Source organism: Dipodomys spectabilis, unplaced genomic scaffold (genome assembly GCF_019054845.1).
Source record: "Dipodomys spectabilis isolate Male_0828 unplaced genomic scaffold, ASM1905484v1 ptg000047l, whole genome shotgun sequence".
Classification (NCBI taxonomy): Eukaryota; Metazoa; Chordata; class Mammalia; order Rodentia; family Heteromyidae; genus Dipodomys; species Dipodomys spectabilis.
In genome coordinates, this window is record NW_024870724.1 from 125,849 (window position 1) to 147,902 (window position 22,054).

Here is a 22,054-nt window from a genome sequence, read left to right on the forward strand (position 1 = left end):
CCAGTGGCAAAGTGATATTGTTTTGCCCAATATGATAAAAACACGTGTCAATGTCAGAAAAGTAGGCAATACCAAACAATATGCAAGGCAAATTTTGACAAACAGAATTTCCACCCTTAAACAAACATTAATAACAAGAGGAGAAAATCTTTAAATCGATTTTGGTGATGAGGCATATTATATGATTTAAATATTTTAACCCCTAGAAGAGTCACCCCATTTATCGCCGGGGTTGATTCGGCTGCTCCGGCTGGCTAGGTGGGTGTCCACTTCCTCCCTCACCGCTACATGTGTGTCCCTCCCGAAACTGTGCACTCGGTCGAGGAGGACGACCATCCCCAATAGAGGAGGATCGGTCTTAGGTCAAGGATATACGGGTAGCTGAGCTCCCCTGCTAGAACCTCCAAACAAGCTCTCAAGGAATTGATGGTAGCTTTTGTAAAAAAGCTCAAGGAAGGATGCCATTTAAAGCCTTATAACCTTATTTTTTACCAGGATATTCTTCTGCTTTGGTTTTTGAGACTGTCTACAAGAGCAAGAATTCCATGGGGAGCAAGGAGACACCATAAGACCTTTACTTACTGAGATTTCTGAGTGATTTGCTATCACTTGTACGGCATGTTGCAAGTCGATTCTGGCAAAAACTACCAATTTTAGGAGATAAGATGAGTGGAAAAAAAACTCTTAGAGACAAAGACATCTTCAACATATTCGGTTCCAAGCATTCCATCTAAGGAATATTCAACAATTAGTGAAACTTGTATTGGCTGTATCTATGTGTCTTTCTCCATGTGTGCATGTATACATGTGTATATGTATGTGTATATTTGTGTGTATAGTAACATACATGTGTACATATATAAGGGCATATACACACATATATGCAAACATAAATAAATATAAATATATAAATATATGTGTATATATATCAGCTGTTCAGTGATTTAATCTAGAGTTCCCAGCACATTGCCATTCTCACAAAGTGTACATGATAAACTGCTCTGAGGATCTGTGCTCATTTCCCCCATTACCTTGTTTTTCATCCCTGTGAACAACTTCAGCCTACTTTCCCTAGGATAGCTTTGTTTTGGTTACTGACTGATAATAAAAGAAAAACATTCTTTGTAAAAGAAAAAGAACTTTTAGGTCACAAATGGATGCCTATGAGATAAAATTATAATAGAAATAAAAGTGAAAAGGAATTCCTAGATCTGTTGTTTTGCCATTTAGAATGGCAAAGAATAATATCACGTTACTCTTATAACTTTTAAAGAGTGCAAAGGTAACTGATGGTCCCTATCATGTTCCCACAAAACCAGTGGATCCTGAAAGATAATAGTAGACCAGCAGAAATTCTAAATAGCAGACATGGAGCATGAAAGAGAAAGAGAGAAAATGAGAGAGAGAGAAAGAGAGAGAGAAATATCATAATACTGGAAGTGCATAACAGATAAACAAGAGCTGTATGAGAACCTTCATACTGCTATCTTTAGACTCTCCATGTACATTTGAAGGTATTTGATGTCTAATAATCCATCAATATAAAAATATAAATTAATTTTGATAAAAATTAAAGATTACTCAGAAGAAATTATAAATGCAAAAACAGTCTTCACAGAAGCAAACTCTCAGAGATATTTCATGACTTTGATAAAGGATGAAATGGCTGAAGTTAGTATAAATTTAGAAGTATGACAATTCACAAAAACATAAAAAGATATTCATGTATTTCATTATATAACCCAAAGCAGAAAGTAAATGTTGTTCAGATGATTTTTAAAAGAACATTCTCTCCGGTTCTTGGAAGGTGGCTCAGTGTTAGAGTGCTTGCCTTGCATGCATGTGGCCCTTGGTTTGATTCCTCAGCACCATATAAGGAGAAAAAGACAGATGTGATGCTGTGGCTCAAGTGGTAGCACTCGACTTCAGCTGAGGGACGGCACCCAGGACCCAGAGTTCAAGCCCCACAACCAACAAAAACCAAACCAAAAAACTAAACAAAACACAGTCTCTCACTTTTGTGGCCTCAACTCTGTAAAACCACTGCTTCAGCTTAAGGCTAAGATTTTATGTGTGGACATTTATCAACACTCCTGATTCAGACTCTAATTGAGAAAATTTTTAATCAATATTTTGTTCTTAATTTTGATCGCTGTGAATTCACATGCACCTATAAAAAATGGTCATCCCAGTAACATTTTCAAAATACCTCGTAATGACGACTTAAAAAAGTTGTATTATATTGCAAAAAAGAAAACAATGAAAAAAATAAAGAAAACCAATAATTAAATATTAATGATTAATAAAATAAAAGCCAAATACCAGTATTTCCAATATTTGAAGTATACTACATATTAGATTTTACAATTTGCTCATATTCCTGTATATTTAAAACTGGCTAAGATTATGATGTTCAACAAGAATTTTATAAGCTATGAGTACCCTTTAAGTTTACACTGTAAGATAACTTTTTATGTCTCACTCATCACTGATACATGGCTTATAAAATCATTTGTTCCTTGCTAACAACATATAAAGAAGCCCTGAAGTATCAACAGAAATTGTGTAGTTAAAGTCTTATCTCTTTGCTCTGTTTCTTTACACAAAGACTTTGCAACTTCTCATTAATAAATTTTCTATAAACTCTGAAATGTACATACTTAGTAATATATGTCAGCTACCATAAATCTTAAATACTTTATGGAAAAGTTTTATGACCTGACAGTCTTAATTTTGGCATATATAAGCAGGTACCCAAAATTAAACATATTTAAAACATTAAAACTTTTAACACACCTTAACACTTGCTGCAGTGTTCATTATGAGAGGTGCCCTGTATAGAATAATTGAATTCCTCCTCCTACACATCTCTTGAACAACAAACATCTGGACTCATTTTGTTTTTGTCATATCAATCTTGACTTTATTCTTAAATGTGTGCTTATGTAACAAATATCTGGTTCTAAAATTTCACAATTCTTTTGAACTTGCTTTTTGTTGAATTATCTACTTTAAAAAAATCAATTTCACTTTATATATAAAAAATGTTCTGTGCTCAATTCGGCAGCACATACACTAAAATTGGAACAATACAGAGAAGATTAGCATGGCCCCTGCGCAAGGATGACACCCAAATTCATGAAGCGTTCCACAACAACAGATGCTGGAGGGCATGTGACCAGAAGGGAACCCTACTATATTCTTGTTGGTCGTGTAAACTTGTTCACGCACTTGGAAAGCAGTATGGATGTTCCTCAAAGGGTTACACATAGAGCTCCTCTATGACCCAGCAATCCCACTTTTGTGCATTCACCCAAATGATCACTAACAAGGCCATTCTAAAACTACCAGCACAACTATGTTTATTGCAACATTATTTACCATAGCTTAGATATGGAACCAACCCCGATGCCCCACAATAGATTAATGGATCAAGAAAACATTGTGTGTGTGTGTGTGTGTGTGTGTGTGTGTGTGTGTGTGTGTGTGTGTATGTGTGTGTGATGGAATTCTATCATCCATCAGAAAGAATGACATTGCCCAATTTGTTAGAAAATGGAAAGACTTGGAAAAATTTATATTAACTGAAATAGGCCAAGTCCAAAGAAACATAGGTCCCATGGTATCCCTTATTTGCAATAAGTTATATATGTCTGGGAAAAGCAGAAAGGGTCAAAAGCTATGTGCATATGACTAGATAAGGTGATGTTAAACTAAATGAACCCAAGCTAGGGACACAATTGTGTGTTTTTCCTTTCTTGCTGTTGTTTCTAATGCACTTATAATGTACGATGAGATTTTTTTTTTTAATTTGGTCGTCCCACACGGTATAACCCCTGTTTTCACTGTATTTGGTGTTGATGCACCTGCATCTTTTATATACACTTCTCTAATTTGGAGAGGGAAAGGGAAAAACCAAAATGCTCAAATAGAGATACTGTGTGACCCATTATAACAATGAGTTGCCCAAGACACTATGTTGAAATACTAACTTTACAATTTAGGCAGGGTGGGGGGGGGTGAAGTGTGTACTTGTGGAGGTGTAAGGGAGAGGTAGTTGGGGAAAAACAAAGGGGGAGGTAACAATGTTAGATACGAAATATACTCATTACTTTGCTCATGTAACTGTAACCCCTCTGTACAGTATTTTTACAATAAAAAACGTTTAAAAATGATGGAAGAGTTTATTTCCATTATTTTAACCATATAATATCATTAAACAAGAAATTAATGCAAAATACTGACCTGAAGATATTTTGATTAAGTGTATGTGTGTGCGTGTGTATGCGTGTGTGTGCGTGTGCATTTGTGTGCGTGCGTGCATGTTGGCATGCCCAGAGTTTGAACTCAGAGCTTCAAGGATTTGCAAGGCCTTTCCTCTCTAGCTTTGTGAGCTATTATATGAGCTACATCTCCATTCCTGGACCTTTGCTAGTTCATTTAAATTTTTGAAAAATAATATTTTGATTTTTTTTTGCCTTAATTGGCTTCCAACTCCTATTCACAGATCCCATGCTCCTTTGTAGATATGCCGGGTAGACAAGATTACAGGTATGACAAACCAGTACAAGGCTTTAGGAATAATTTTAAGTGTAGAAGAAACTTTAGTTTAGGAGGGCCTGTTTTATTATTTCCTACTTTTAAAGCATTTTGGAGTGACTATATGTGAATTGTTTACGTTTTGGGATACTTAAAAGACAGTAAGTAATGGTATTTAAAAGTTTTAGTACTTTTTAAAAAGAATACTGGAACTGTGGGACAGAAAAATTTGGCTCTCTTTGGACCTCAATTTATAATCTCAGCACTGTGCATGATAACCCAAAGTCACCAACTCAGTCTGTGTTGAAGACAAAATGTGATAGAAAACAATTACCGTGGGCAATATTTTTTATGCTATTATTTATTGGACAATATGAATATTGAATTGAGAGTATAAGAGAATGGAGAGATTTTACCTACATTTTTGTATTGCTGAAAGGCTTTTGGAAACTTTGACTCATTTCCTTCCTCACTATATGTCTTTGGGCAATGCACTTAGTGCCTTGAATTACAATTTTTCTCAACACTAAAATGGTAATAACATTAGCATTACAGCAAATTTTTTAAGACCTAAGAGACATAAAACTTTTGAAATACTTAGCATAAACTTCTATGAATGAGCTTTTAGTTTACCCAGTAGTTTTTTTTTTAATATTAAACAGAATGTGATATATATCACAGGAATCATTACATGTAGTGAGCAACCAGAAGTAATGTTATATATTGACTATGCTGTGCTTCCAAGGAAACCAGCTGGATAACTTCTCATGCTGTAAATCAAAATGGTTATCTTATGTCTTGATAGTGTAAAACTATCAGTGACAGAATAATGAAGGAATGCTGTAGACTGGGGTGAAGTCCATATGATAATGTGCAAAACTCATAAAACGTAAAAGTAACTGAGCAGTATATTGAGTTTTACATCATTTAAGGTAAATTGCAAAGGCAGGGAAGACATAGAAGAATGAATTCTCCTTTTGATATCCTATCATACAAAGGTCCTTAGCAGGATGAACTCTTTCCTCATTCTTGTAGAGGCATCATCAGATGAGAGGAACTCTATTTTTGGGTTGCTTCCTTCAATTTATTCTTCAGTTTGAAACCTGAACTACATGAGACTGCAAGAAACCAAGGAGAATTAGACATGCAGGATTTGGAAAGAGCAATCAGCATAAAATAAATAAAATACAGAGAGCCTTGTAAAAGGTCTAAATAAATTGAGTTATATAGTCTCAAGCGTAAACAGAAAATGATTTAAGCAATATCATGTTATTGAAAATTGAAAATTGTGAGGAGTTGCTCAATTTTTTTCCTTTCTACTATATTGAATTAATTATTGATTTTGTATATAGAGATTAAAGATGAGATTAACAAGGAACTTGATTAAAAATCAACAAAAGTTCTGAATAGCCATATTTTGCAAAATGCCCTGAAAATCACCAGTGGGTTTACAAAGTTGTGTTTAATACCACTTCTATGCTGGATTAATGCTTTGTGAACAGAAGTCATTAGAGAAATGCAATTCAAAATTATTATGATACTACTTCATAACTATTATAACTCATCAAAAAAATCAAAGGAACTTGGTGTGGTGGTAAAGGCTTGTAATTCCAAGCATTTGGAAGGTTGGAGTAAGAGGATTTGAGCCTAAGGCCAGTCTGGGTACTGCACATAATAAAAACCTGCCTTTTCAAAAAACTCAAAACGTAATTATGTTGGTGATAGTGTGGAGAAAAGGAAATTTTCTACACTCGTGGTTAAAATATCGGTTATTATTCTCATTCTAGAAAGTAGTATGGAGTTTTCTAAAGAAATACAGAGTTGAAATATCATCTGACCCACCAATCATATGATTATTTCTCTCTGGGTAACTAGTAAATACATCTATAGTTCATTGTTATTCACATTATCCACAACAAGCAAGATATAAATCAAAGTTATGTGTTCAACTACAGACTAATAAAGCAATTGTGGTGCATGCACAAATATATTTTTGTTTCATCCCTAAACTAGCAAGAGACTTCTCCCGTTAGCCACAACTTACAATGACCTGAAAGATGTATTCTAAATAAAGAAAAATGTTGTCTTCTGATCTTTGTCCAAACACACACACACACACACACACACACACACACACACACACACACACCAACCTAAAACAACAGAGAAATTTTTCAAAAAGTAAAGCAAACTGGAATTTCTGGGGCATTTATGTCACAATATAGATAATAGTAGATATACAGGATGACCAAGTATAGAGTTGTAATGTACAATATGAGGATGCAGCGGACAACACTGGCTTTACATAGGAATGAAGCTAATTAAGTAGGAGTTGTTCTTCCTTGTAGGGGTTGCTCTTTTAGTTGTTCTCCTTCAGTAATGGATGAGATTAACATAATTCTTTAAATATAACTGCCGGTTTGTAGAAATAATAACAAATAAGATAGCAATAATGTTGTATGCTCAACATAGAACAAAATGTCAAATTAAAATACATGAGATTATCTTTGATATAAACTAATTATTACAAATAAGGGAACCCATTGGACATATGTTTCTTTAAGTCTGGCTTACTTCAGTTAATGTGATTTTTTCCAATATCTTCCATTTCCTGACAAAGAGGTGGTATTATTCTTTTTGATGGAAGCATAGTATTCCATGTGTATATAGGTGTGTATGTGTGTGTGTGTATGTGTGTGTGTGTGTGTGTGTGTGTGTTACATTTTCGTGATCAATTCATCTACTGAGGTGCATCTGGGTTGATTCCATATCTTAGCTATGGTAAATAATACTGTGATAAACATAATTGTGCCTTGTTTGTGGTCACTGTGATAAATACCCAGAAGTGGGATTACTGGGTAATAGGGGAGGATTATTGTGTACATCAAGGGTAATCTTAGTAGATGAGCAGAAGAGCTCAATTGTTAAGTACATATGACCATATAAGGTGATTCCAAGCGAAATGAACTCCAAGACATGTTATTTGTTGTTGTTGTTCTTAATGTACTATGTGATTTCTTTTTAACCTTTTGTGTTTTTCCGACTTATCACTATATTTGATTTTGATACCCTGGGTTTTGTAAATATGTTGGTCTCAACTAGGGAAGTGAAAGTGAAAAAAATGGAGAGACAAAGGACAAAGGGGAAACCTATGCAAAAGTGATAATCACAAGACAATATATTGGAAATACTCTTGGGGGGTTTGGGAGGGAAGAGGGAGAAAAATGAAGGAAGGGGTAACAAGTTAGAAAAAAAGGAATTCATTACCTTACTTATGTAACTATAACCCCTTTGTACATTACCTTGACAATAAAATTTTAAATAATAAAATAACATACATGAGAGCAGAAATACAGGAGATGGAAGTGGGGGAAATACTGTATTATACAATGAAGAGTAGAACAGCTGTAGACAACAGGAATTTTACAGTAACATAGGAAGTAATAAGCTATCATACAGATTTTCATCCTCATGTCAGTCACTAAAAAGGGGAAAATGCACAATCAGCAAACCAATAGAGATAAAATAGAAAACTAAACAATTAAGGTGGAGGGCTGGGAAGGTGGCTCAGTAGTAGAGCACTTGCCTTGCATGCCTGAGACCCTGGGTTCAATTCCTCAGCACCACATAAACAAAAAGAAAAAAGGTGGAAGTGGTGTTGTGGCTCAAGTGGTAGAGCGCTAGCCTTGAGCTGAAGAGCTGTGGGAAAGCGCCCAGGCCCAGAGTTCAGGCCCCACAGCCGGACGCCCCCCCAAAAAATATATAAAAAACAATGAACATGGAGAGATGACTTGGAACAATAACAAATGACACAACTAGGAAACAAATAACAAGCTGGTGAGTTTAAAAAATATTACCCATAATTCTATTAAATGTTTTTTACATCACAATTTGTTAGAAATATACTTCAAATCACAGTTTAATAGTATATCATTATAATAATAGGTTACTTATTATTGATTTCTTAATATTGAATGTTTAATGTATAATTTTAGTAGCTATAGAAAAGAAAAATGTGAAACTAATTTTAATGATATATTTCAGGAATTGTAAAATTGAGAAGCATTAAAATTTAAACAATACATCATTATTGTTTCATTTATGTAAATTGATGTGGTAATTCAAATTGTATTCTACACTTAGCACTCAACATCAAATAGGAAATTATTGCACATGAATTTGGTATTAGGTTGAAGGGTGCAGCCTTGTGGTAAAATTCACACCACACAGTACACGAAGGTATGACTCCTCTCATCTAGCTTAAATTGTGGAAATTTGATTTCTACACGCATGTTAAATTCCTGTCTAGGTGACATCTATACAATTATATAAATTATATACACGAGGAGTATTTCAGATGACACTTAAAAGTCATATTCATTAATTAAATTTTTATTATTTTGTACCAAATAAATATTTATAGAGAGATTGAATTTCTGAGTAGATGATGGTGTATTTGTGCCAGATAATACTTACTGAGGCTTATTTTATATTCCTGACATTGTTTATACAGTTGGACTTAATTTTCCGTAAGGGGTTAAGTGTATTATATTGGATATATGAAAGTAAACTGAATGGTGATTCCATTAATCCTTTGCAATTTTTGTAATCCCAATATAAATTATCCATGTGTTTGAAGTAATGAAAACAACAACCGATATAAGCAACATGAATCAGTCTGTAGCAGACAAGTATTTTCACCTTTATTTTGATAGTTGTTCCTCTTTTACACTACAGAATATTCTTGGGAAAATGTGCTCCAGGCTGGCCACAATTGCAGAATATTATGGTTTAATCTATCAGTCCCATTGTTGGTAACACAGAAAATCTACTGATTCTTGTGGTTTTTATACCCTCCTACATTGCTGAAAGTTAGCATCACCTTTACTAACTTGAGGAAGGAAGCTATAGGGTCCTTTATATACAGGATCATTTCATTTGTGAAAAGGGATAGTTTTACTTCTTCCCTATTTGCATCCCCTTTATGGTTTTTTCTTGCCTATCGCTCTTGCTAGAAAGTACACTACTATATTGAAGAGTAGTAGAGAGAGTGGACATCCTTTTCTCATTCCTGTTTTTAACATATTCATGCCTCCACCTTTAGATATATACTTATTGTCATATCTTTGTCATACACATACACTAAAACTACCAGCACAACTATGTTTTTGCAGCATTATTATCATAGCTAAAATATGGAGCCAATCCAGATGCCCCTCAATAGATGAGTGGATCCAGAAAATGTGGTATATATACACAATGGAATTTCATGCTTCTATCAGAAAGAATGACAGAGCCTCTTTCTTAACAAAATGGAAAGACTTGGAAAAATCATATTATGTGAAGGAAGCCAGACTCAAAGTAACATAGCATCCATGGTTTCCCTCATTTTCATTAATTAATGTATGCTTAGGATAGTCCTGGCAGATAGGTTCACTTTTATGTTTTTCATTGTGAAAATACTGTATTGAGGGGTTAAAATTACATGGGCAAGATAATGATTACATTTCTTATCAAGCATTATAGCCTCGCTCTTGGTTTCCCCTTCCCATCCCTTCCCATCAGTCCCCCGTCCCCCACCATGTCCTCCTCCTCCCCCCAAGTGGTAATGTTTGTTTTTCCACATAACGACTTGTACATCTCATTGTTGCAATGGATCCACCTGTATCAAATGGCTATAATCAAGAACTCTAACAACAACAGATGCTGGAGGGGATGTGGACAGAATGGAACCTTACTGCATTCTTGGTGGGAGTGTAAATTTGTTCAACCATTTTGGAAAGCAGTATGGAGGTTCAAAAAACTCCACATAGAGCTCCCCTATGACCCAGCAATCCCACTTTTGGGCATTTACCCAAATGATCACAAACAAGGCCGCAATAAAGCTACCAGCACGACTATGTTTATTGCAGCATTATTTACCAGAGCTAAGATATGGAACGAACCATGATGTCCCTCAGTAGATGAATGGATGAAGAAAATGTGGTATATATACACAATGGAATTCTATGCCTCCATCAGAAAGGTTCACTTTTTAAACTATTAACAATCCCTTTTTTCTCTCCCTCTTCCTCTCTGATTCCATTTGTGTGTGTGGGTTTGTGTGTGTGTGTGTGTGTGTGTGTGTGTGTGTGTGTGTGTGCGCGCGCGTGTGTGTGCAGTAATGAAACTTGCCTTGGAGCCTCAAATTCTTGCTAGTTTTTTTTTTCACTCATGACTGACTGAGTCTGTACTATTTGAACCAATGTTTCATTCTGTCTTTGATTGAAAAATTGAACATAAATGTCTCATGGATTGCTACTGCAGCCATGTGTGTGAACCATGAGCTTCCAATCTCAGCCTAGTAAGATAGAGATACTGGCATCCAGCTCTATTGTCAAGGGTCATTTGTTTTGTTTTGTTTTGTTGTTTGTTGTTTTGTGAATCCAAAATATGTAAGGAAAAAAAATAATTTATAATCAGTACTAGTCACATAAAATATGAATTGTTTAAAGATTACCTTTATAATGTTAACCTTTTGCATCCACATTATGTGATTTTATTTTTTGAACTCTCTTGTTGCAGTCAAGTCACTTATATATAATTTGAAACTTCTTCTCTTGGTTTTATAGTGTGTTAGGTGTTTCAAAACAGAATTTATCTACTACTGAAGAAAGACCTTTATGATTATTCAATGTCCTGTAATCATGTTTATTACTGATCATCGCACCATTTGAGTACAAGTAGTTTCTTATAATATCTCCTCATATTTTAGAATTCTATGCCATGCACACTTCTGCCAAATATGCAAGGGCATCCTTTGTAATTCTCCATGTATTTTCATGTAATTCCCTCTACTCTCAAGTGCTAAGTCCTTTGATGGTCATGTTGATTTTCTCCCCTGTTACATTCAACATTGCACCTTGGGAACTACTGGTGTGCACTATTGTACTTCCATCCGTTCTCCTTGTGCTTTGGCTTGTACCCCTCTTCACCTCGAAGGGACAGAAATTCGGGATATTTTCTTCAATCTTTATCTCAAACATCTATCTTTATTTTCTAGCAATACATTCATTGAATTCTTTCTGTAAAGTCTAATGCCTTGAAAATGATTACTGCATTGTCATGGTATTGTTATTTGGCATTAGGGAAGAACATGGGTCAGTAACTGTAACTTAGGTAAAAGAAGATTACAATCATGGCTCCATAGATGTTGTTCATTGGATAATGTTTACTTCAAAGTCTGCCTCACTGCTTTCTTTTCATTGTTTTTTTTTTTTTCAATGTAGCCTTTTCTGGAAAATATTTTTGAGCCTAGTGAAGATCAATTCCTACTGTAATTAGTCATCAATTTTATTGCAACATCATTTCACAGATCCTTCTGAGTTTCTTCAGGGTTTGTATAGTAGTGCTTCACATTCTTAGATATGTTTTAACATCGATGCATCCAATGATAAAGACACATTGCTTAAGTCACCATTTTGAGAACTAAAAAGAAACAATGCTGCAAACTCACTATTTGGCAATTTTCTGGTTTTAAATTCTTTTAGATTAAAATTGTTGCTGGAGAACAAACATTCTGTGTACAATTTTAGATTTTCCTAATTATTTTTAGTATACTTTCCAATGTTATATAAAGTTAAAACATTGCCACTTATTTTTATGATTTCTAAAATGGTCAGAGAAAAGGTTCTATTCATTCACAATTTTAAGACAATAGAGTGTCCATTGTGACTAAGTGAGACATTTTAAAATTTTATTTGTGGTCCTTAAAGGTTGTGCTAGGGAATCAATTCCAATGCTTTATGTGTCTTAGTCCACTTTGTGTCTCTCAGCCTAATGTGACCTGTGGGTTTTATTTTCACTCAATTGGAATAAAGAAAAATTTCACTAGGAAGGAATTATTACTTGGTTACTTTCTCCAGTATCTCTCGCATACATAAAAGTAATATAATTCAAAACTTACAGAAAATTGTGTTCTATTAACAGTAACGGTTTACTTTTTGTAGCTCCACTCTTCAATAAGTCTTGCCACTTTCCTATCCCTACTTCCTATAAAACTTGACTGAATCCACTGGAAACACATTTCTCCTCCTTAAAAAGCACAACCTTAAGTAACCTACCCCCTGGTAGTCCTGCTATAAACTTTCAAAGTCCTGACTGCGACCTTCCTGAAAGTCCTCCTCTGCTACAGGGAAAGTATTCCTCTACTCCACCCCTTCCTGGAATCCCTGCTCTGCACCACCAGAAACCAGGCCACATCTAAATCGCCTCCTTCTATGTCCCTCCTTGCTGCACCAACAACCACACCTACATTGGCTCTTCCCTCTAATTCTCACTTCATCCACCATATAACTCATCCCTAACTACGCTAGTCCCTCACATTCCCATTGCCCCCATATCGTAGTACCTCCAAGCTCCTCCCTTTCCTTTCATTCCCCACCCCCAAGCAGACTTCTTCCTCAAGCCCTACCTTGTTTCATCAGAAACTCCGCCCATAACTAGTCTACTTTTAAGTGGCCTAACCTCTTAAATCTAGCCCTAAACATAATCTTTCCCACAAAGCCCATCATGCTATACCAAACACGTCCACTTCCCTATAACTGCCCTTGAAGCCCCACCTTGGTTGGTCAGAAGCTTGTCACACAGCCCATCTCCTGCCTGGAATGCCAGCCTTGCTTCACCACAAGTCTCTCCACCTCCCATATCTACCTTTTCAATGCCCTGCATTGCTCCCCAGATAAACCTCCCTCTATTGGGTCCTCCCTCAGATACACACGGTACTACACCAGATATCCTGCCCATAATATCCTACACCTTTGTAGACCTTCCATTCCTTTTCATAGCCCTTCCTCCAATAGGCCCATGGATCCAAGCCCTGCCCTGCTCCAGAAAAACCCCACTAGAAAACCCCCACCACACTATCCTATCTCTCAACACCCACATTGCTCCACTGGAAACCACTGCACCAGTTGGCTTCCCTCTGGAAGCCTCACAGGCTCAACTGTAAATCACTGTCCCTCAATAGTCCCTTGGTGAAGGTTGCCTTGCACTACTGGAAACCCTTTCCAAAGTCCTTGTCCTGCCTTGCAACACTTAATTCCCCACCCAAACTTACTCCTCTTTTCGAAGTGGTGACTGGCTACACCAGAAACCCCGTCCTAACCAGTCTAGTCCACTGTATCCTATCCCTGCTGTCACAAAGCCCTGGTTCTGAAAAACTCCTCCATATATTGCAACTACATCCTGCTCTGCCAGAAACCCCACCTCCACCCTAACACACTTTCCAAAGGCCTGCCATTCTCCACGAGGAACCCCGTCACTTTCTAGCCCACGTTTTTCTAGCATCGCCTTATCCTCTCAAAACCAGACCCCAAAAAGCTTCTCCCTAATAGTTCCACATTACTGCATCAGAAACCCCAACTTCTGTCAGGCTCCTTTCTCTTCCCTGCCTAATGTGAATCACCACCCTACATGCCCACTAGGGCTCACAATGTTCCACCAGAACCCCTCCTCTAAGTAACCTCCTCCTTTGTAACCTTGATCTTCTTCCTCCAAGCTCTGCCCCAAACAGCCTCCTCCACAGTGACGCCACGTTTTTCCACTGAAAACCTGTCCACCTGCCAGCCTCCATCCTAAAGTCCCACCTACTCCACAAGAGACCCCGCCCCTAACAAGTCTAGTCTTTCTTGTTCTGCCTACCTTTAGAAGATATGACAGAAATAAATGATTACAGGTAATTTGAGTTAATCATTGGCTAATATAGGTGATTTGATATTGAAATATAAGGTAAATTTGAAAGTATAATCACAGTAGTCAGATATTTTGCTAAGTAATTTTGTTTCACATTAAAAACACATCTAGACCAGAATTAAGGATTTACTTTTGCTGTCTGTCAACTTGTATGTCACTTGGGAAAAGAAACTTCATGTCTTCCATGTGTGATAAAGGACTTTAAATGGTTTGATGTGCTGACTCACATGTTTAATCATGGTTAGCAATCAGAAATAAATAGATCACAATTTGAACAAAGCCTAACCAAAAATTTAGGAAGTCCCAATCCTAACAATCTAGTGGATCATGTTGAATCATGCCATTAATCTCAGCACCACAAGAGGCTAAGTCTCTGACTAGTATCTGCGTCACATGGTAACTGGCACACTTGGTGGCAGTCACCTCTCCTGATGCAGAAACTGGGCTGAGATTTCCCCAAGAGGAGGGTGGAATCTTCCACACCTTCCCAGGATGGACCTCAGAAAATGCAGTGAACGTGCTTGCTTTCCTCCTCCAAATGGCATGAGATGCCATGCTGTTGAGGTGTAAGGTAACATTAAATTAAATTTCACATTCGTCAATTGAGCTGCTCTTCCAAGCCTGTGAGTTCAACTCAGAAAGTGTTCAGTAGGGGAAAGAGGGAGAATGAGTGAGAGGAGAAATAGAAAGAGAGACAGAGACAGAGAGAGACAGAGAGACAGAGACAGAGACAGAGAAGGAGGAAAGGAAGGAAGGAAGGAAAAAAGGAAGGAAGGAAGACAGAAAGATACAAAGAAAGAAAGAAAGAGAGAGAGAAAGAAGGAGAGAGAGAGAGAAAGAAGGAGAGAGAGAGAAAGAAGGAGAGAAAGAAAGAAAATAATCGAGAATGAACTGTTTGGAGTCAAGAGTCACATGGCAGAGGTACTACCTGTATTTGGTATTAGGTTTGCTCCAGGCCATGCAGACTCTATGCAGACACCTCCCCACTTCTTGGCTTAGTTTCCACCCTTCATGTATTATCTAGGTATCTGGCACACCTGGAGGCAGCCACTTCCCCCTCCTGCTAAGTCACAACCTGGTCAGCCTCTGGTCACACTTTCCATCTGACCAGAGGAGAGTCCCAGGCCTTGAAGTCACATCTAGATCCAGTGTGGCCAGACTTTTCCCCCACCTGGCCACACCTCATTCGGTCCTTCACCTAGATGAATCCTGGCTCAAGGTTGGGTCGCTCTATTTTTTTGTACATGCCTTTCCACCATATATGGCATGGGCAGCAGTTCAGTAAATAAACGATTTTACCTGACTGAATACAGTGCGGTGTTCTCTTCATTGGCTACCTAATGAAACTCACCTAATTAATATACTTTACACTTCAAAGTTTCTAGGTATGAATTCATGGATATTTTTGTGACACATGTGAGTTCAGTATCTACAAAACATATGTACTAACTCATCATTTAACAATATAATTTGGCCTGGAATATTTAATTGCAGCTTAATTAACCATAAAGTCTATTTTGTTTACTTTGCTTTGTTTTGTTTTTTTGCTTAAAGTAATAAAAGAGTTGGTAGGACAATCTGAAAGGATCTCTGGCTTCATATTTTCTCATCACCCTGGGCTACAACCTGTGTGCTACCAGGTCAGAGAATGGGGCTCTGAAATTCTAGAAAGTAGATGCGCATCATTAGGCTCCATGGCTTCGGGATTTCTCAGATTATTTTTTAAATCTAATTGTTACTAAGGTGTGTACTGCGATGTTACTATTTCACAATTCATGTAATATGTACATTTGTCTTGTAGACAATGCCACCCTTCCTGAGCTTTCTCCCGGTTTTTTTGTTGTTGTTGATTGTTTTGTTTTTGTGCTTGACCTTCAGCTGAACTCAGGATTGGGTGCTACCCCTGAGTTTTTGTAATCAAGGTTACTCTACCTCTCAAGCCTCAGCTCCCTTTATGGCTGTTTGGATGTTAATTGGAGAAAAAGGTCTCACAGATTTTCTCACTCCAGCTGGCTTTGAACTGTGATCATCAGCCTCCTGAGTAGCAAGGATTATAGGCCTGAGTCCTCAGTGTCCAGCTGCTAAAGTGTTGGTTTCATGCTTCCCTGGTTGTATTACAATTTTCTTCGACTCTTGGCACTAATACTACATATTGCCTGGCTCAAATCTGAATTGGTGGAACATGCTTGTATTTTGAGGAAATCAGGAATAGGAAACTATAGGCCATGGGGAAATATAAGCTAAAAAAATCATTTGGAACATGGCATAAAGACAAATAAGTTTATTGCCAGTTGACTGTGTCCTGTCTTTACTGTTAATTCTGCATGGCCTGTGAATGATGTTATACATATCCAAATGGCCATTGGCAGAAATAAGGTTTCTCATCCTGTCCTAAAAACAAAACAAAAACCAACCAAAATATTATGTATGAGTCCAGCAATTTCCTCTAGTTAGAGAACAATCTGTCCTAATTTATGAAAAAAAAGTCCTTTATTCAAGTGCTACTTTTTCTAACCACAAATATAATGAAATCTGTAGAAGATTATAGAATTCTATACCAATGCTGACATTTTAATTCACAAGTAATTCAGACTTTGAAATGTTTATTTTTTTGTCAATTGTGCAGCTTGAACTCAGGGCCTGGGCACTGTCCCTGAGACTCTGTGCTCAAGTTAGTTAGCACTCTACGAATTGAGGCATGGAGCCACTTCTGGCTTTTGAGATGTTAATTGGAAAAGAGTCTTATGGGGACTTTTCTTCCTGGGCTGGCTTAGAACTGCAATCCTCAGATCTCAGCCTCATGAGAAGCTGGGATTACAAGCATGAGCCATTGACACCTGTGTTCAAAAAGTTTTTTTTTAATTGTGAAAATACAATACAGAGGGGTTACAATTACTTGGGCAATGTAATGAGTGCATTTCTTCTCAAGCATTGTTGCCCCATCCTTTGTTTCCCCTTCTGATCCCTTCTTATCTCCCCCACACATACCTCCCCACCACCACACACCGCACTCCCCATCCTCCCCCGGCCAAAGTTGTAAAGTTTGTTTTTCAACAACGTCTTGTATATCTCATTGATGCAATGGGTCCACCTGTATCCCTATTTAAACCATTTGTTGTTTCCATTCCTCTCCACAAATTATACCAAAATCAAATACAGTGAAAGCAGGGTTATATCGTAGGGGAGGGACATACAAAGCAACAAAGAAATCATCTTATAAATATGTAAGAATCAATCACAAGAAAGAAAAATCATTTGGATCCTTCTCTTGGGGTTCATTTCACTTAACATCCACTTATCTGAACATTTCTGCTTGTCTCAGACATATACTCGTTATTGCAAATATGGGTAAACATGGGACCTCTGTTTCTTTGGGCCTGGCTTATGTCACTTAATATAATTTTTTCCACGCTTTTCAATTTCCTTACAAAAAGTGTAATGTCATTCTTTCTGATGGAAGCATAGAATTCTATTGTGTATATAGAGCAAATTTTCTTGATCCATTCATCTACTGAGTGACATCTGGGTTGGATATATCATTGCTATGGTAAATAATGCTGCAATAAACATAGCTATGCTGGTAGTTTCTTATGGTCCTGTTTGTGATCATTTGGGTAAATGTCCAAAAGTTGGATTACTGGGTCATAGGGGAGCTTCATGTGGAGTCTTTTGAGGAACCTCCATACTGCTTTCCAAAGTGGTTGAACAAGTTTACACTCCCACCAACGATGCAGTAAGGTTCCTTTCTGTCCACATCCCCTCCAGCATCTGTTATTACAGTTCTTGATTCTAGCCATTCTAACTGGGGTGAGGTGGTCTCTCAATGTTGTTTTGATTTACATTTATGTTATGGTTAGGGAAGTTGAGCATTTCTTCATGTGTCTATTGGCTATCCTTATTTCCTCTTCAAAGAAGTTTCTCTTTAAGTCTTAGACGACTTATTTATTGGGCAGTTGTTTCTTTGAGGATTTGTGGTTGGGCGATTTAATTTTTTGAATTCCAGGTATATTTTAGATATGAGACCTTTGTCCATTGTATGGCTAGTGAACATTTTCTCCCAGTCTGTGGGCTTTCTACTGATCTTCCTAGCTATATCATTTGCCATGAAGAAGCTCTCCAATTTCATGCAACCCCATTTGCCCAACCTTTCTTTGATTATTTGTGTTTCTGGGTCTCTATTAAGAAAATTTTGTCCTGTGCCAAGGAGATCTAGGGTTTCTCCTATTCACGGGCTCCACTCCCAAATTACTTCAGCTGATTCAAAACTTTGGCAAAGTTGCAGGGTATGAAATTAACCCTCAAAAAATGTCTTTTCTGTATTCCGACAATGAGAAAAGCATGGCTTAAATTAGGAAAGCAACTCCATTCATCATAGCCCCACAAAAAATAAAATCCCTAGGAATTAACTTAACCAAGAAGTGCAGGACCTCTATGATGAAAACATTTAAAGACCTGAAAAAGACAATAAAACAGAACTTACAAAGTGGAAAAACATCCCTTGCTCCTGGATTAGAAGGATTAATATCGATAAAATGACAATACTACCCAAGGCTCCCTACAAATGTGATACCTCTCAATATTCCAACTTCATTCTTCAAGGAAATAAAGGAAGCAATCCAAAAATTCATATGGAATAATAAAAGACCCCAAATAGCCAAAACGAACCTTAACAGACAATATAGTGCTGGAGGAATATCAATACCAAATTTCAAACTCAACTACAAAGCCATAGTAATCCAAACAGCTTGGTACTAGCAACAGAACAGACTTCAGGACCATTGGAATAGAATTGAAATCCCAGAAATGAACCTACAGATGTATAGTCATCTCATCTTTGATAAGGGAGCTAAAAAAAGAATGGAAGAAAGACAGCCTCTTCAGTAAATGGTGCTGGCAAAATTGGTTAACTACTTATAGAATACTAAAGCTCCATCCTTATCTATTACCCTGCACCAAAATCAACTCCAAATGGATCAAAACCTTGGGAGTCAAAGCAGACACTCAAATACTCATTTGTAAAATGATGAAGTGTTAATGCCCCTGGTTCACATATATAATCCAAGCTATAGTTCAGATGAATGGTATGAGGAACAAACACTAGTTGTGTGTTGTTCATGATGGTTTATTTTGGCAGGTTTAATACTGTTTGTTTCTTTTTTTTCATTTTTTTATTTTTATTATGAACATACTGTACAGAGGGGATACAATTACATGGGCAAGATAATGAGTACATTTCTAATCAAGCATTGCAGCCTCCTCCTTTGTTTACCCTTCACATCCTTTCCCAGCCTCTCCCAGTCCCCCACCCCAATCCTCCCCCCACCCCCCGCCACACCAAAGTTGTAAAGTTCGTTTTCGACATGACAACTTGTACTTTTCAGTGTTGCAACCGGTCCACCTGTATCCTTAAACGACTTGATTTCCCTCTTCTCCTCCACAAGTTTTAGCGACATAAAATATAGGGAAAGCAGGGGTTATACTGTGGGGGAGGGAAATAAACAGCAACAAGGAAATAATCTTATAAATGCGTTAGAAACAAATGAGTAAAAGAAAAAAAACATTTAAATACATATCTAAGGGTTCATTTTCCTAACATCATATTATCTGACCTTTTCTGCTTGACTCATACATATACTAGATATTGCAAATAAGGGAAATCATGGGACCTATGTTTCTTTGGGCTTGGCTTACTTCACTTAATACAATTTTTCCAAGCCTTTCCATTTCCTAACAAATGGGACAATGTCATTCTTTCTGATGGAGGCATAGAATTCCATTGTGTATATATACCACATTTTCTTGATCCATTCATCTACTGAGGGGCTTCTGGGTTGGTTCCATATCTTAGCTATGGTAAATAATGCTGCAATAAACATAGTTATGCTGGTAGCTTTAGTGTGGTCTTGTTTGTAAACATTTGGGTAAATGCCCCAAAGTGGGATTGCTGGGTCTTAGGGGAGCTCTAAGTGAAGTCTTTTGAGAAACTTCCATACTGCTTTCCAAAGTGGTTGAACAAGTTTACACTCCCACCAACAATACAGTAAGGTTCCCTTCTGTCCACATCCCCTCCAGCATCTGTTGTTAGAGTTCTTGATTTTTGCCATTCTAACTGGGGAGAGGTGGTATCTCAATGTTGTTTCGATTATCATTTCTTTTATGGCTAGGGAAGATTAGCATTTCTTCATGTTTCTATTAGCCATCCTTCTTTCTTCTTCAGAGAAGTTTCTCTTTAAGTCTTTAGCCCACTTATTTATTGGGCAGTTGTTCTTTGAGGATTTGTTGTTGGGGGATTTAATTTTTTGGGTTTCGAGTGTATTTTAGATATGAGACCCTTGTCCATTGTATGGCTAGTGAAGATCTTCTCCCAATCCGTGGGCTTTCTATTGATCTTGCTACCTATGTCCTTTGCCGTGCAGAAGCTCTGCAACTTCATGCAATCCCATTTGTCCAACCTTTCTTTGATTTGTTGTGTTTCGGGTCTCTATTCAGAAAATTTCGGCCTGAGCCAAGGAGAACTAAGGTTTCTCCTATTCCATCCTGTAATGTTTTCAGAGTGTATGCTTTGACTCTGAGGTCTTTGATCCATATGGAGTTGATTCTGGTGCAGGGTGATATATAAGGTTCTAGCTTTAGTTTTCTACAGGTAGTTAACCAATTTTGCCAGCACCATTTACTGAAGAGGCTGTCTTTCTTGCATTCTATTATTTTAGCTCCCTTATCGAATATTAGATGGCTACAGGTCTTTAGGTTCATTTCTGGGTTTTCAATTCTATTCCATTGGTCCTGAGGTCTGTTCTTGTACTGGTACCAAGCTGTTTTGATTATAATGGCTTTATAGTAGAGTTTCTAATTTGGTATTGATATTCCTCCAGCAGTGTTCTTTCCGTTGAGGAGCGTTTTTGCTATTCAGGGTCTTTTATTGTTCCATACGAATTTTTGGGTTGCCTCTTCTATTTCCTTGAAGAATGAGGTTGGAGTTTTGATGAGTATCGCATTGAATTTGTAGTTAGCCTTGGGAAGTATTGCCATTTTCACGATGTTACTCTTTCCAATCCAGGAGCATGGGAGGTTTTGCCATTTTCTATTTTGATTTCCTTTTTCAAGATTTTAAAATTTTCATCATAGAGGTCCTTCACTTCTCTGGGTAAGTTAATTCCTAGGTATTTTATTTTTTGTGGGGCTATTACAAATGGAGTTGATTTTCTAATTTCACCAAAACTTTTCTCATTGTTGGCATACAGAAAAGCCATTGATTTTGGGGGGGTTAATTTTATACCCTCCTACTTTGCCAAAGTTTTGAATCAGCTTCAGTAATTTGGGAGTGGAGTCTATGGGATTCTTTAAATACAAGATCATGTCATCTGCAAAGAGGGAGAGTTTTACTTCTATTTCCTTATTTGGATCCTCTTTATGTCTGCATCTTGTCTTATTGCTGTAGCTAGGCATTCTAATACTAGATTGAAGAGAAGTGGAGAGAGTGGACATCCTTGTCTTGTTTCTGAGTTAAAGGAAATGGCTTTAGTTTTTCATCATTAAGTATAATGCTGGATGTAGGTTTGTCATATACAGCCTTTATTGTATTGAGGAATGTTCCATGGATTCTTAATTTTTCCAAACCCTTCATCATAAAGGGGTGTTGCATCTTGTCGAATGCTTTTTCTGCATCTATTGAGATAACCATGTGGTTCTTATTCTTGCTCCTGTTGATGTGATGAATAATATTATTTGATTTGCGTATATTGAATCAAGTTTGCATCCTTGACATGAATCCTGCTTGATCATG

General features: G+C 37.1%; 1 non-coding gene across 1 annotated transcript; it reads left to right on the top strand.

Annotated features, from left to right (window-relative positions):
• The first annotated feature begins 3,051 nt into the window (after positions 1 to 3,051).
• LOC122107177 lies at positions 3,052 to 3,158 on the top strand. Its single transcript, XR_006147309.1, has one exon. It is a non-coding gene; the product is annotated as a U6 spliceosomal RNA (small nuclear RNA).
• Positions 3,159 to 22,054: the final 18,896 nt, after the last annotated feature.